The sequence below is a fragment of the Magallana gigas genome, chromosome 1, assembly GCF_963853765.1.
Source record: "Magallana gigas chromosome 1, xbMagGiga1.1, whole genome shotgun sequence".
Lineage (NCBI taxonomy): Eukaryota > Metazoa > Mollusca > Bivalvia > Ostreida > Ostreidae > Magallana > Magallana gigas.
This window is the reverse complement of record NC_088853.1, coordinates 55040266-55045963: the sequence shown is the minus strand read 5'-3', so window position 1 is coordinate 55045963 and position 5698 is coordinate 55040266.

The following is a 5698-nucleotide window of genomic DNA, read 5'->3' as shown; positions in this document are numbered from 1 at the left end:
CATCAACGCTTCAGTGACCTATTTTCGAAGGTTTGCTAGTACTTTCAACATGGTTATATCGACTACTAAAAATTGATATAAAATGGATTTTATCAAAGATTAAAGTTACAAATAAGATAGAAAACATATAACTTTGTAGTTTATAAAATTGCAAATTACGTTAGCTATCAAAAAGTTCATCTTGACAACGTGATTAAAACAGAACGCTTTTGTTGTGTTCATATACAAGAACATTCCGAAATACGGTTTCTTAAGACTTTTATTCCATCACAGTATCTCAATGTTTTCAACTTCGCATCATTAGGCTAGTGTTTGTTTTAAAATAACATCAACAATTGTTTCTCGTTCGAGTCAATTCAAACTACCTAGCATTTGCTAGTATGTCAACAACTTAATTATTTAAGTATTCTGATCAGTATTTCCATTAAATGAAATGATTAAGCTATTAGAAAAATTATTTAGAGATAAAAAAAATTAAGTTTATTTCAGTGAATTTTTACAGAAAAAGTTAGATTAACTCCGAAATAAAACCTAATTTGTATTGCACAACGTCACTATTCTGCCTCAAGAAGACAGATTATCAATGACTTATTCCTGAATTCGGTAAAAAGCTACCATAAAATAAAATGAAAATAAGTGCATAATCAACTCAAATATTACACCAAGTTACACATTTCCTCAATTTCCTTGAAGCTGAACACTGCTCGTAAATATGCACTGTGCGCCGTATTTCTCTCTCACCACTGTTATCCCTACAACCCCTATACAAGCTGCAGGCCTATTCGCAGTTTAAAGTGTTTCGCTATAGAGGTCTCACCTGTGCGGACATACATTTTGCCTCGCCTTGTTACTCGATCGCAATAAAAATATAAAGCTTTATACACTTTTTTCATGCCAAGAGAATACTTTCATCAAATAAACTGGTCAAAATATAATAACAAACTGAATATGCACATAAATTAAGAACTAAATGCACAAAATCCAAAGACCACGAAAGGAATACTATACGTCGGCGATGAGTTTTCAGTCGGAAATCAGGTGCAACAAAATCGAAGGGTTCACATACCAGGTACCTGTGTGGCTGTGACAATTTACGAGCGGTGTTCAGCTTTAAGACAATATTAGGGTTGTAGAAAACTAGCATATACTGCAAACATACATGTGTTCGACCTATTTATGACAAATTGACCGTAGATTAAAGTATTAATCTTCAAACACAATATCATATACTATAACTATTAGATGCACGTTAGCAATACTAATTTCTGTTATATAAGGACAACAATCCTTTCTCTAATTATAAAGTTTATTCCCCCTTTCTTAGGAAAACGATGGAAAATATACAAAAAAGGATGAACTTTAAATTGGTTAATAACCTAAAGGTTTTACATAAATTGGTCGCCAAGCAAAGATCTGGAAATTTCACTATTTTTAACAAACACTTGGTTGGTGTAAAAAAACAAGAAGGTTAAGGTTAAGTTGCTACTAAACAAACCTACACGGGAATGGTTGTTTTAGAGCTCTCCAAACTATTCATGTATCAATTTGAAGAAAGTTTGGTGACAAGGCGACATTGCTGATGACGGACACCGACTCCTTGTTTTACAAGTTTCAAACGGAAGATTTGTATCAAGACATGGTTCGAAATAAAGAGTTATTTGATGCATCCAACTACCCAAAGAACCATATTATTTACAGGGAGACAAACATAAACGTACTTGAGAAAATGAAAGACAAAACCGGAGGTGTGTATTAATTTGAATCACGTGGAATATTGATTGTTTCTGTATACTTTTAACGATTGAACTAATACTTTCTTCATGATTATGTATTCAGGGTATCCCGTAAAAGATACAAAAATGAAAAAAAGGTATAAAAAATTTAAATATGTAAAGTACATATTTCCGCGATTACGGGGGATATCATGAAGTATTTACAAAAATAACGTAAACACAAAGCTGTATTGATTAATTTCTAAAACAAATTGTTTTTCATGTCTCACTTAATTCTAAGTTATATGTATGATATTTAAAAGCATTTACTTCTAAAAGCCTTTGTTCAACCACCGAAAATGTATAATGACTTGACTTTAATAGAAACAACACAATTTACTGTTTATTAATCGAATATTCCTTTTACCATTTATTGCTTACTCACAAAGGGCAGTGAAGCTTAACAAATTAAAAGCGTCATTGTTTTGAGCTACAAGTAACAAGGAATAATAATACTAAAATATTAATTGTCCTTAACTTCTTTATACTGATGTTATTCTGCTTGCATTAAATCCCTATGAGTTCGCAGAATTTGACATATGACAACTGGTGTGATTTTAAAGCTTTTTCTCAATATGTTTAAATTGTGTGTCATATAATTGTCGTACAAGAAAATTAAAAACGAACCAACAGAAATCATGAAAATTATTTTGACTACCACATACATTTTGCCTTTGTTTCAGTACTGCCAAAATAGTCTTGAAGAAAACAATTAAGGAAATTAGATCGAATGTTCTCTGTTGTGCTTTAGGTTTATTTTTGTATCAGCTTAAACCATAAACAATGCAAAATTATATCAATATCATTTAATTCATATTTTGTGCAGAACAGATTCTACTCATTACAATAAACTTAATAATAATATAAAAGGATTGGACAACTAAGACCATGAGAAAACTACTTTCTTAATGTTTGCTGTAAAGGTCGGTTGGAGTTTAATCGCATGATATTTCAGTATAAGCTATTTATAATAGAAAGTAACTAAATTTTCAAGTAATAATAGTCAAATTAGTTTCGATATAAATAACAGAGTTAGCATCTTATTATGAAATGAAGTTTTTAAAATTTCTAACAGAAACTCAATTTGGCATTGCAGACATTGAATGAAAGTACATTTTAATGAACAGTTATTTCAAGTAATTTTTCTTCGTTTTGTTATAAACTGTATCACTTTGCATTTTATTCACACTATCACCAAATATTGTTGACAGTTCTCTTAGCACTTTATTGGGTAAACCAACCGAACAGTCTTCAACGTTTCATACCTATGGAGTTGAGTTGGCAGCAGATGGTAACAGAGGTACAGACCTTCTCTAAGAACAGTGTACACACACAGGAGGATACGACACAAAGCCCTGGTGGAGGGTGGATCTACTGACTGTGTATACGATCACATCTGTCAGAATACTCAACAGAGGAATAGACGCAGGAGGAGGTAAGTCTCCATAGTGACGTTATCAGGTAGGCTTACAGAGAAACGACATTGCTAAATCATAATTAAAGGATGGACACGGCATAGTCCTCGTTACTTTGCGGTAAATGTCAAAAACATATACAAAATTATTGATAAACGGAAAAAAAAAACCCCGTTTTATTTGCCATTCTGTTTTTTTTTAAATTATTTTTGCAAGTATATTTTTATAGCATTCAAATATTACTTAATTGCAAATGTTTCCGTTGTGTAGTAATTAATTTTCTAAGAATACAACGTGCATATGAGTAATATAATGAATAAACTACATTATCTTTGAACATCATAGTGCTTTAAATGTTTCTGTAAGTTTATCTGTTTTTAATCTTTTAAGATGTGTCAGACCCACCTCGGGACGTTGCCGTCACTGTAGGGCTGACGGAGTCTGATGTGAACACTCCTTGTGGTTTCTTTGCTGGTCCCGGTACCGCGTCACAGTTGGTCGTCATCGACTCTCCGACATTACCACAAGGAAGATTCGTAAGATCTCCAAGACAACTGAGACCCTCAGTCTATGTGAAGTTGTCGTGCTTGGATTCTCCGTCTTATTAATATCATAGATAAATTCTTGTCTAATACGATAACGTATTATGCTTAATGTTGGCGCGTTTCAACCCTTTTAGGTTCACTCCTTATAGATGTGAGAGATCATACCAAAACTTACTCTTGGAGTTTCACATTAGACTAAATGTTACATATCTATGACACTACATGCATGCTTTTTATGATCTTTTATATTGAATTTCTCTTATTAAAAATACCAAATCAAACAGGTTGGGTTTTATCATGTTTTATAACCATGGAGTCAATAAAGAACGACCTTTTTTGACTGGTAGGAATAATTGTAGAAGCTTTAATCCTTATACTGATGATAGATTCCCAGCAATGTTAGATACTTTATTTGATCAGTACGAAAGCAGTTTTTTTTAAATCAGTACCTTGTAAGCATACTTATATTCATATACTTGGCTCATATAATCTGTCGACTAATTGATACTTATCATCAATATTATTGAGTTCTATAGTCTACATTATTATTAATGGAAAAATCTATGTAAATGAAACACGAAGTCTTAATTAATGTTTCAATATCAACGTTACGTTACATTCCCTGAGTACTATCGAATGAAATGCAGATTGTGATGTCAAAGTTAATTATACCGTCATATTGTATGAAGTACAGACAAATGATCTTCTATACATCGCTGTAGGAAGCCTTAACATACCCGCACGAGGGTGTATCACACGGGTAGTATACACATAAAGTCGGTTATGGCATGTGCAGTTTCAATAAACACGCTGAGAAAAATAAATGCATGTTTCAACTGTTACATTACTGTTACACTACACTTTATATAATTATATAACAATTGATATAAGATTTCTTTTGCATTGTCCTTGACTGCCTTTTTTTACAGGGACACTTGTTGAAATATAAGACACCGCTGGAAAATTAAAATAAATTGCGATTTGTATGGGAGAGGCACGTGCAGTCAAATGTGTACTGCATTTGTTAAGCTGCCAGTCCAGTCGTTACTGTGAAAATGACTTGATGATAACTGTTTGCCAGTCGACCATGACATAAAAGTCCAATGACACGTCCATTCGCTTATAAATGTGTAGATCAAATATAGTCAACTAGTTGATTTTAAACCAAAAAAGACTAACAACGAAAATATGACATAGATTTTACTATATACGCTTGAAGTCAGGAGTGAACGATTATCTTCAATTTCTATTTTAAAAATTCTTTAATAATATGTTTTTTCATTGTTAAAAATATTAATATTACTGAATTTACTTTATAGTACAAAACTCATTTAGTTTTAAATCGCACAATAATTCTCCTTTTTAAAGGCAGTATATCATGAGTGCTAACTGAATTCTGATTTTTAATACATGAACTGATCTATGGGATGGGGTAGTTTACATACCCATGTTGCACTTTCCCGAAAAAAAAATTCTAAATCTGCTTATGTAATAATATATTTACACTCCACGAGTTTTTTTTTTTTTTTTTTTTTTTTTTTTTTTTTGTTGCTTGTAAAATGTGTTGAAAGCTACGGCAGTTATAACACTGTAATACACAGCGGGTACTCAGAAGTTAAAATAACGAGTTTTATAATGACGACACAAACGTTGAACGCTGTAAACTGCAACGTCGCAAGCGAAAATCAAAAGTCATGCTTGTGGCTGTTACTGTGGCTCTTCCATTAATATGAACTTACCCTTAGGATAAGATAAGAAGTTTAAGCTATAAATCTCATTTGTAGACAAGGCATGACGTTAAAAAAATGTAAATAAAAGCATTAAATCATGATTTTTTGAAGTATACAGTCTCATAACTTCATTGATGTGTGCATACAAATTTTCATAACGCGCTAACGCGATTTACTTAATTTGTATGCACACAACGGTGCAGTTATGAGATAGTGTACTGAAAAAAAAATCATGA